Here is an 11,929-nt window from a genome sequence, read left to right on the forward strand (position 1 = left end):
ATCGAGACACATCAAGATGTATGTGATAGGGCCATGTCTGGCTTCTCCCCAGGACTTAGGACAGTGCCTTACATGTGGAATTGAGTGAATATTTGTGGATAAAGGTACTATGAAACAATTAATCAGGTGTATTACTTTATAATCCTTACACTTGTGGCTTATGCTTATTGTCTTTGGAAAGCAAAGGTTAAACTCTCTCTACCATCTCTGTTTCATTCCCCAGATCATCTTAACACATATGAGATCGCAACATCATAATGTATCATTAAGGTGCTTTCCCATAGCAAATAAGCCACATCTTAGGCTACTGCAAGTGTTTGATTTTAATACTGTACATATACAAAGGAAAGCAAGAAAGTATCTCAGCACTGCAGAGTAAAACACCATGAGGAACCCAAAAGTAAATCAGTAAAGGTTCCTTGCTGGTTTGGAATTCAAAAGCAATCCTGGTGACCTGCTCAGTCTTCTCTCCCTCAGAAGTAGGTAAGTCTGGTTCTCCCTCTGGTAGACTCTGCCATTTGTAGGAACAAGCTTCTCTCTCCTCCTCTGCTTTTCCCCTGCTTCTCTTGTTCCATGCCTCCTGCCTGCCCTTCTGTCTAGCATCAGATTTCTGCATGGGAGAGAACATGAATGGGTTAGTACCTACCCAACGAAGACTGCCCCCACTAGAGAGAATTCTTGCACCTGGGATCTCAAAGGTGCTCACTCAGAGGATCCCATTGGCCAGGGTACCCATGTGGCAGTGTGTGCCAGGGGAGTTCCCTGAGGCTGCCTAAAGGGCTCGAAATGTGGCACGCGCTTGGGATTTCATGGATTTTTATGACGTTTATATGAATGTAGGCAAACAAGTATCACAAAACTATCTAGAATTAGCGGAACATTGAAAACATCATATAACCAATTCTGAACTCATGAAACTCCAACCTGCCACCACCTACCCACTCCCAGCAAACCTGCTGTTCCCACAGACTTCTTCATCTCAGTTGAAGACCACTCCACCCTTCTATTTATTTGGTCCATGAAATTGGATTCATCCTTCATTACTTTCTTTCTCTTACATCCCACATCTGATCTGACTGGAAATCCCATTGACTCCACTTTTAAAATGTATCCAGAAACTTAGAACTTCTCACCATTATCTGCACTGTCATCACCACGGTCCAAATCACTATCAGTCTAGATTTACTGCTGTAGGCTTTTGTTTTCAAGTTTATTTATTTATTTTCTGAGGAGGGATGTAGGGAGCAGAGAGAGTGAGAATCCCAAGCAGGCTCTGCACTGTCAGCATGGAGCCTGGTGCAGGACTCAAACTCATGAACCGGGAGATCATGACCTGAGCCCAAATCAAAATTTGAATGCTTAACCCACTAAGCCACCCAGGCACCCCAATTGCTGTAGGCCTCTAACTGGTCTCTATGCCTCCCCCCTTGCTTCCCGCCTGCACTCACCCCTCCACCAGCCTAGTCTCAACACAGCAGTCAAATTGATCCTTTCAAATATCGATCGGATCAATCATGTCACTTTTCAGTTCAAAACTCCTCAGTAGGTCCTCATGTCTCTTAGAAGAAAGCCCAAGTCCTTACAAGGGCCCACAGTGTTGACATGATTAGGCCTTCCCACCTCCTCTCCATCACTCTCACTCTTGCTCACTCTGTGCCAGCCATGCTGGTCTCTTTGATGTTTCTGGAACATACTGAACATGCTCTCATTTCTGGTCTTTGCACTGGCTTGTCCCTCATTTTGGAACTCTCTTTCCCCCAGAAATCCACAGGACTAACTGCCTTAGCAACCCCGGGTCTCTGTTCAGATGTCAACTTCTTATACTAACAAACCACCTCACTTAAACCCCCACCCAGCATTCTCAAACCCCACACCTTCCCCATGTGGCATGTATTAACATACCATATAATTTTCTTATTATGATTTGGGGGTGGGGGTTCTGTAGGGTTTTTTGGTTTGGACTTATTTTTCTTGTTGGTCTCTCTCCCCCTAGTAGAATGAAAGCTCCATAAGGAAACCTAGACCCATCTCTGAAACTTATAGATGCTCACTAAATATTTGTTGGTGGATACCTGATTCACCAGACAACTGAGGCAGCACCCTGAGCTTATGAATTTAGAAGAGATCAAATATTGTGAAAACTCAAGTGTGGCTTGGGGTTTGGTGTGATGGGTTGGAAAAATATATATGATTTTCAAAGGAAACTTCTTTTTTTCCCCCTACTATCTAACTTCGAATCACCAATCTGAACTGATGGCAATTATACACAGATACTGATGTGCTAGTTCCCATAAATAAGTGCAAGCTAGTGAGTCAGTCCATCACTCACAGATCACTGTAATGTAGGCAGAATGAAAAGGTAAGTTTCTCAATCTCAAGGACCTTATATGTAGCATGCATGAATAATTATTCCACTATACTCACATGCAAGAAATATCACACTGTTGGATTTATTTGTTTGTTTTTCCTGTATCTAAATCAAATTAAATCTGCTCCACTCCCTCTAAAACAAGCTTAGGCTGAGGTCTTCTGCTATGTGCCCCAAGGTCACCACTTTTAGTGTTTGGCCACCCTGGCTTCCACTTGTCCCTGTCAGTGGCCCTATTAATCCCAGGGGTGCTGTGATGGAGGTCCCTGACACTCTTGGAATAGTCTACCACTAAACCATCCTTCCTAAATTTAGAGGAAGCTCACCTTTCAAAAGGTTACCTCTTCTTAAAAATAATGTCAACCTCTAGTCCCTCTTTCTTGATGATCCTGAACCCAAGAGATTTGTTACTTCAGCATGGCAGATGGAGTGTAGCTGTGGAGTTCTACAAGGCACCAAGAATCAGATCTTAATTCATCTCTTTACCTGATGTAATACATCCGATAAGACAAAATAGCTTCAGAATGATTACAACAAAAGAAATTGTATCATAGAGTTTCTAAATTGAATGCATAAATTCTCAGACAGTGTAAAATAAAGATTGATCCAATGGGCTAGAATTTCTCAAAGGAATGTTGCTGGAAGAAGTAGATTTTGAATGAGTCCTGGAACAGGGAGAGAGAGACTGAAACATTCCAATAAAGGCAGGCGATTTTGTCTTTGTATGCAATAGGGGAAGGAGGGGGAGGACACCAAGTCGGGAAACAGTGAGTCACAACCTGGGCAGAAGGGTTAGAGGATCAGGATGTAGGATACCGCAGTCGGCAGGGGGATTCTTTACCATGGCAGAACAGCAAGTCTTGTGTGGTACGGCAGATAGCTGGAAATCTGAGCACATCAAGTATGACTCAAGACCAGTTTAGATTCTGGGAAGAGACAGAGGGGAATGCAAATGCACTCCCGAAGCATTAGTGAAAGATGACCCACAAAAAAGGAAGAGACCAAATACTGCAGGGAAGAATCCCAAGTGTGGTATTGGGTATGTGCTCCATTCCCACTGAGGCATAAATTGGCTACTGTATTGCATTTCCCAGAGCTACTTCAGTGACTGGGCTCATCCGATTTCTCCTTTGGGTGGTAAAAACAAAAAATTGAAACCACAGAAACTCACTAATGTAGGGAAACCTGGGGTCATCTGTACTTCTTTTCTGGGATGGTGCTAAACTTTGTAACATTTCTCCCTCCCTCGGGAACTCAAAGCCCTTGCAAAGACCCAGCGCATTACAATCACAGGCGGCATGCTTCCTGCAAAAGGAAGTGCTTGTAACAAACGACAGGAATGCTTTCCCCTTCAGTGCAGTTTCTAAGTAGTATCACTACTGCTTCAAATTTGTAGTATGTCCTTCATACTAGATACAGGTGCTCAGGCATACATCCTTTATTATTCCTAAGTTTTGTCCAATCTTTATCCTTTGAGGTGGATGATTGCGTGAAATGGTTAAAAGTGCTTTGTGACTTTAGTCACAGCTCTAGTGACTAAGGTATGTGATTAGACTGGGTACAATGCCATATTTATGACAGTAAATAGATTGCTTTTTCTCCTGCCTTTCCTTTTGGAGACTCTTTACAGAGAGCTGTTGATTTCTTACTTCGTCAGCTGCCACAGGGGGGATTGGATTCTTCCCGTGGTCCCTGCCTGACACCAGTAAGCTTACATTTTAAGGCAGTATGTACTCAAGCGAATCATGTTTAATACCCACAAAAGTGAAATACCATGATGTGTGAGAAGAGAGCAAGCCATCCTGGTTTGAAGAGCAGGGAAGGGCTTCATAGGAAAAGGAGCGGTTTTGCCGGCAGTTAGGGGATGAATGGCATCAATAAGCAAAGAAAGGAACGAAAGGAACATTCCAAACTGAGTAAGAATAACAAAGTCACAGCCATGTGAAAGTGCAGGGTGAGTTCAAGCAACAGCAAACAGTTCTGTGGTTGCAGCAACGGGCACTTGGGAGACGGCGGTAGAAGATGAAACCCGACGATGGGGGGCCATAAATATCAGACATGGGGTTGCAGCAGGGACCCAGAAGAGCACGCCCAGTCATGTTCTGCACAATGACGGCCTCGTTGGAATAAATGGGTACCTTCCTGACATGAGTACGTTGAAGGATGGCACTCCCTGGGATACCCAAGTTCCAGGGTCACTGAAACACAAATCAGTCCCCCTCACTTGACTAATCACATCTGATATGATTGTGTTTCGGCAGAGAAAAAGTAAACACCAATTAGGTAAGAAAGCAGGCTTCAGAGCACAAAATGAGTCATCGGCAGACCCACAACGGCAGAGGAGACTTGTTCCTGCTGGGTGGCCTCATCTGAGGTTTCGGGGTATAAAGATAAACTCTGCCAGGAAGCCCCCTTAAAATAATCTGTTTCTGCCTCAGGGGATTTACAGAGGTCTCTCCCAGGGTCAGGAGTCCCAGGGGATGAGGTGGCAGGGGTGGTGCATGGACTGAGTTTGGGAAAAGACCAGCATGGTAAAGTGCTGAGGTACAAGGCAGAGAAATTGAGAAGCTGAGTCTATTCTCCAGCACCAAGAGGAGATGGAAGTGATGAGAGTATTGGAGGGAGACCGCAGCTGGCTCAGCCTGTGGGCACCCAAGAGGCATGCCAAGGGCTCAGGATAGAGCACCCCTTGCTGCACAATGCATTCTGAATGCCACAGCTCATGGTCTAAGGCTACCAAAACAATGCCCTGTCCTGGGCAGAAGTGGCCTCAGGACAGTGGCTCTCAAACTTGGGATACACCAGAATAATCTAGAGGGTTTATCAAAACACAAATTGCTTGGCCCCAACCCCAGAATTTCGGATTCAGTAGATATAGGGTGGGCTGCAGAATTTGATTTTCTAAGGATTTTCCTATTTAGTGCTGATGTTCTGGTCCAAGAACCACTGACCTAGAATCTGATGGGCCAGAGAGCTCAAGTAAAGTTTTCAGCAGTTGAAGGCAAGCAGAACTGGAAAAAGTAGGATTTGATCATTTCTAGTTTGAACTACCTGAAGGGGTTTTATATGCTCAGGAGACTGATGAATGTCAAAAGAGGCAACAAGTCAGTGACAATGCAATAGAAAGAGTGGAAGAAGGGAAGGCTAGCTTAAAGGATTTTAAGAAGGAATCAGGCCATTTGCCCAGAACAACCACCTGTTGGAGGAGGAAGGCACTTCATCACTGGCCACTCACTGATCATCTACAGCTCTCCTGTCACCTGGCTGCCTCTAGAATCATCTGGGAAGCTTTCCCAAAACTCCAGGCACTGGGTCCCATGCCCAGGCAAATTATATCAGGATCCCTGCTGGTGGGGCCCTGACCGTGGAAGTTTCTGAAACCTCCCAAATGATTCTAACAGCAGGTAGGGCTCAGAGCCACTGGTCTGAGAAAAATCTGATTCAGTTGAAATAGGAAACAAAAATCTAATAGGGGATCGTTGAAATAAGGCGTCTATCTCCAGTTAACTTAAAACCTAAAGAGATTTCTACACTGACCAGTCCTCACTCTCTTGCTCTGTCCTTCCCAGTTCTTCAAATCCCGTTTACTGTTGATATTCCCAGTACCTGAGCAGTTTCTTCACTGTGCTCCCCCTACACTTTGCTAACTGTAGATCACCATTATGGTTTACAGCAGCCAAATGGCCTAAAGCTGAAAGCACTAACCAAGGGGTTCTCCAAGAGATTGTTTTCTTCCTGTCTCCCAGAAGCCTGACACCGTGAGCAGGTTCAAAGGGTGCTTGTCTCCACAGAGCCCCAAGTCCATGAATCATTTCTTTTCTGATCAAATCAAAATGTAGGTTTAAGAGTCATGAAATGCCCTAGTGAAAAGGAAGATTTATAGATGAGCTCGTCAAATATTTCCTAGGTAGATAATCTCAGTATAATGAAATCTAAGTGAAATTTCAACGAAATTCCAACATAAAACAGATTTTAAAAGAGGCACTAGGGGGGCACCTGGGTGGTTCAGTCGGTTGAGCATCTGACTCTTGATTTCAGCTCAGATCATGATCCCAGGGTCGTGGGGTTGAGCCCTGCATCCACCTTCTTACTGAGCATGGAACCTGTTTAAGATTCCCTCTCTAGGTCACGATCTCAGGGTCCATGAGTTCGAGCCCACGATCTCGCGGTCCGTGAGTTCGAGCCCCGCGTCAGGCTCTGGGCTGACGGCTCAGAGCCTGGAGCCTGTTTCCGATTCTGTGTCTCCCTCTCTCTCTGCCCCTCCCCCGTTCATGCTCTGTCTCTCTCTGTCCCAAAAATAAAAAAAAAAAAAAAAAACAACGTTGAAAAAAAAAAGATTCCCTCTCTGTCTCTCTCTCTGTCCCTCTCCCCTGCTTGTGCTTTCTCCTCTTTCTCTCTCTTTCTCTCTCTCTCTCTCTCTCTCTCTCAAATAAAAAGAAAAAAAAAGGCACTGTGGAACAGTGTGTATGCTATGTTGCTACTTGTGTTAATAAAAGAAAGGAGATGGGACAATGGTGGGAGGAGGGGGTAGGCTATCTCTGGACAACAGACCAGAGACTGTGACATTGGTTTCCTTTAAGGTAGAGAACTGGAGACAGGTTAGTAAAAAGACTAGTCACCACATACTGTTTTGTACCTCTTGAATTTTGAATCATGGGCATGCATCACCTATCCAATATTAAATTTTTTTTGCAATTAATTTTTTGTAGTAGAACTATTCTGATTGGAGCAGTCTGGGCTTCACCTTGCCCCCCCCCCCCCCCTTAGCCTACACCTCCACCCCTGGACAAAGAACCATTAGAATTTCTAATCCCATGAAGTTCCTCAGAGGATGCCACCATGGGATCTGGCTGGAGACCTGCTAAGCTTTTTCAACCTTACATTTTTTTTTTTTAAGGTTATTTACTTTCTAAAGTTTATTTACTTATTTAAGTAATCTCTGCACCCAACATGAGGCTCAAATTCATGACTCCAAGATCAAGAGTTGCACGCTCTTCCAACTGAGCCAGCCAGGCACCCGTCAACCCCACATTCCTTAACAGCCAGAATTGTTGCCTAGAGAGGCCAAGTAACTTGCTCAAAGTCACACAGCTGTAAATTAACCTAAATCTCCTGATTCTTCCTTCAGTGTTTTTTTTTTATGCATCCTCAGACATTTAATCCCTTCTATGTAGCATCCCAGATACTTGCTGAATTCCTACAACCATGCCAAAAAGATACAATTAATACAAGCACACACCAGGGGCACAGAAAGATTATTGACCGGACACCAAATAAATAAGCACAGCCCTCACTGTCACAGTATTGAAAATATAACAATAACCCTTACCATCTGTGAAAAATCACCTTATTAGCAACCACACAATATAAAGGATTATGTAGTTTATTTGGGTATTTTGTAGCATGAGTCACAAGACAAACATTTTGAAGATAAAAGCACCATATATAGAAAGCAACTCTGTAAGGTTTTTGTCGATGCTGGCGCAGCCCAATGACCACTAGGTGGCAGTAGTGTCCCAACAACAATAAAGCAGTAAGTCTACAGAGCTCTTCGTGAAACAATTATCACACAACTGCCCCACCTGGTTACACAGTCTTGAGACCCAGAGAGAATTATTAGTGTAAATTCCAAACAATTCGTCATTGTCTTGATAAGCTATGCTCTCTATTGTAACAGCCAAGAATGCTTTCGCTGGTGTCAAAGAGTAGGCTGAAACCAGCAGCCCTTGGGCAGAATCTGGTCAGCAGCAATGTGTTTGCCTAGGTCAGTGTTTGTTTGGTTTTGTTGTTTTGTCTTCATCCACAATGACTTTAGGTGGAACAGGCTCTCTCCGGCTTTCCAGATGCGGCACCACTCTTTAATATCTTATTAAAGATATTTAAGTTTCCTCCATATTTCTGCATGGCCCCTGAAGGCATTTGAGATTGAGATCTCTGCTAAAATGTCTTTCTTAAATATGCAGTAACTCCACAATTGCAATCTAACTGGTCTACTCAACAATCTTGAGCTCTCTCGCCTCCACCTATCTTTTCTTATATCACCCTTCTATCTGTAATGTTCTTTTCTGAGATGTGTCCTTTAAAAAAAAAAAAAATTGTTAATGTTTACTTATTTTTGATGGGAGAGATAGAGTGTGAGTGGGAGAGGGACAGAGAGCAGGTGATACAGATTCCCAGTCGGGCTCCAGGCTCTGAGCTGTCAGCACAGAGCCCCATGCAGGCTTGAACCCACAAACCGTGAGATCACGACCTGAGCCAAAGCCTGACACTTAAGCGCTTAACTGGCTGAGCTAGCCAGGCACCCCCAAACCTTCTCATTCTTGAAGGTCCAGATTAAATGTCACCTCCTCCTTTTTCAGTCATATCAGGCTTAAGTGCATTTTCCCTCCCTTCTGTCCTCCAATGCCTCACAGGGCCTATACTACTTGGTTGGTGCTTGTTTTCCGCTCCATAGATTTGTCTATCTTTCATTGGCCTCAGCTATTTGTAAGTTCTCTGAGGGGTCGGCCTCTTCTTCATGTATGTAATGGTATTTTGTACAGTGCCCTCCCCAGCTTTTGATTTCTTCCAACTTAAAAATTATGCCAATGTCTCCTTAATGGGGAGGAACGGGAGGCAGAATGGTTTAGAAAAAAGTATTGTAGGGGTGCCTGGGTGGCTCAGTCAGTTGAGCATCTGACTTTGGCTCAAGTCATGATCTCACAGTCCATGAGTTCAAGCCCCATGTCCAGCTCTGTGCTGACAACTCAGAGCCTGGAGCCTGCTTTAAATTCTGTATCTCCCTTCCTCTCTGCCCCTCCCCCGCTTGCTGTCTCTCAAAAATAAACATTTTAAAAAAAGGATTATAAGTCCTTAAAAAAAAGAAAAAGTATTCTATAGAATATCACTAAAAATATATAATTTTTGATACAAGTATATGAAAAATTAAAACTAAGATAAGACTCCATTGTCTCCCTGAGGTGCTAAGAGGATATATTTCAGGATTTAAGATAAGCTCTGGAATGAGACAGCCTGGATACATATCATCACCTCACCCTTAACAAGCTGGGTGACTGAGCAAGTTATTTCACCTACTAATAATAGGATAATCATAGCACCTATTTGAGAAGATTTTTTTTTTTAATTTTAGTTTGAAATAACTTTCAAATTACAGAAAAGCTGAAAACTTTGTAGAGTATTTCTACACACCCTTCACTCGGCTTCTTCTGATGTTAACATCGTACATAAACATAGTCCAAAGATCAAAGCCAGGAATTGACATCAGTGTGATACTATTAACTACACCTACAGACCTTATTTGAATTCTGTCTGTTTTGCCACCAATTTCTCTTTTCTGGCCCAGGATCTTATACTGCATTTAAGTGTCATGTCTTCTTCATCTCCTCCAGTCTGTGATACTTCTGGAAAGGCAGGCCAGTTGTTTACAAAATGTCCCTCATGTTTTCTCATGTGTTGATGGAGGTTATGCATTTTTGGCAAGGATACCCAGATGAGATGCTCTGCCCTCTTAGTGCATCATAGCTGGGGGTACATGATGTCTACATGTCTGACTATTGGTGAGGTTAACCTTGGTAACTTGGATTAGGTGGTATCCGGGGGGCTTCTCCACCATAAAGTTACTATTATTCCCTTTGTAATTAATAAATTTCTTGTGGGGAGATACTCTGAGGCTATGCAAGCACCCCGTTTCTCATCATACTCTCACCCACTAATTGGAGTGTCCATCACTGGGTCTCATCTGCAACAATTATTATTGCGGTGTTTGCCCAATGGCAATCTTCTATTTCTCTCATTCCTTCTGCATTTATTAAGCAGAATTTTACTGGAAGGAAAAACTGTTCCTCCTCCCTCCCCCCCCCACCCCGAGTAAATAATGGTGGATGCAATGAAGTAAGACATTTACAACAATGCCTGGCACGCAGTGAAAGCTCGGTGTGATCCATTTCTAATGTTATTATTGAGACAGTGTGAAAGTCCTCTGATGAATATGGCCATTTTCTGATTGGGAATGAGTACTTCTAAAATGTTTAAGGATATTCCAAAATAGTCTACTGTATTAGTTTGCTACAGCTGCCATAACAAAATACCACAGACTGGGTGACTTACCTTTTCCACACTTCTGGAGGCTGGAGGTTTAAGATCAAGGAGTGAGCAGATCTGGTTTCTTCCCAGGCCTCTCTCCTTGGCTTGCAGACAGCCACCTTCTCCCTGCGTCCTTCCCTCTATGTGCTTCCCCCTGCTGTCTCCTCCTGTGTCCACATGTCCTCCTCTTATAAGAACACTGGTTGGATTGGATCACGACCCTCTTTAAAGGCCCTGCCTCCACATACAGTCACATTCTGAGGTACGGGAATTAGAGCTTCACTGTATAAATTTTGTGGGGAACACAATTGAACCTGTAATATTTACTTATTTCAAAGAACAATTGTGAGGAAATAATTGTACGTGTGAGGGTGCTTTCAGAATTGGAAAGCACTGGAGCACCTGGGTGGCTCAATCGGTTAAGCGTTTGACTCATGGTTTCGGCTCAGGTCATGATCTCACAGTTCTTGAGTTTGAGCCCCACTTCGGGCTCTGTGCTGACAGCATAGAGCCTGCTTTGGATTCTCTGTCTCCCTCTCTCTCTTTGCCCCTCCCTTGCTCATGCACTCACTCTCTCTGTCTCAAAAATAAACATTTTTTAAAAATAAAAAAAAAAAGAACCGGAAAGCACTGTACAAATGCAAAGCAATGGTGTAGAAGTCATCACAGAGCTGTAGCCATGCACACACCTCACCTACAGACTGCTTAACAATGTCACTAGCACTATTAATCTGACCATCCCTTCATGGCTATCACAGAACTCTGGAAGGCAAACTTCAACCCAGCTCCTGTCTGCCTTATCACACATTCTCGTTGATTGGCACCCGCCATTAGTGTGTTTCGGCTTTTTGTCTTCCTGAGGCTCCGGGCTTCTAGCAGCTCACTGCAGGCTGTGCGAGCTACCTCGACAGAGGCCCAAGGCTTGCCCTTACCTCAGAGAGGAAGCCTGCCTGTGAGGCCTGCCAGCACAGAGCCTGGTGGCTCCATCCACCAGCTGCGTAGCCTCGGGCTAGGCCGCTCAGCGCAGCACTTTGTCTCAATTCCACAGCTGAAAAAAAGGGATAACAACCCTCACAAGCAGGCAATGAGGATGAATGAGTTAATCTTTGTAGAGCATTTGGATAACACAAAATGGACAAATTCCCATTCATGTCTTTTGAGAACCCGCATCAGACTAAACACCTGCCAGGAAGCTAATCCTTTTATATAATGTTTTCTTGAAGGAGGCAATTTGCAGATTTTAATAAATCTTAGCCTCCCAGAAGTGGGAAAAGGGCACACACTTTACTCTATCTGCGTAAGTGACAAAAGGGAGAATGATCTCTTCCCACTGAAGGTTTTGCTTATCAGGGGCTACCAGAGGCCAGGCAGGAGCTATGACCCTCGGTCTGCCTTGCCTGTCCTGGATAAGGGAAAAGACCCAGAGACTCTCCCCCTGGGCTGCTGGATATTTCTTCAGCTTCTGACATCCTCGCCGTC

General features: G+C 44.0%; 1 long non-coding RNA gene across 1 annotated transcript; it reads right to left on the reverse strand.

Moving 5' to 3' along the window:
• Nucleotides 1-305: 305 nt before the first annotated feature.
• Nucleotides 306-11,612, reverse strand: LOC109271940 (uncharacterized). Its single transcript, XR_002082178.2, has 2 exons — nt 11,383-11,612; nt 306-610 (listed from the first exon to the last, which is right to left on the reverse strand). It is a non-coding gene; the product is annotated as an uncharacterized LOC109271940 (long non-coding RNA).
• Between the last annotated feature and the right edge of the window lie 317 nt (nt 11,613-11,929).

Source organism: Panthera pardus, unplaced genomic scaffold (genome assembly GCF_024362965.1).
Source record: "Panthera pardus isolate Hobbes unplaced genomic scaffold, ASM2436296v1 HiC_scaffold_11, whole genome shotgun sequence".
Lineage (NCBI taxonomy): Eukaryota > Metazoa > Chordata > Mammalia > Carnivora > Felidae > Panthera > Panthera pardus.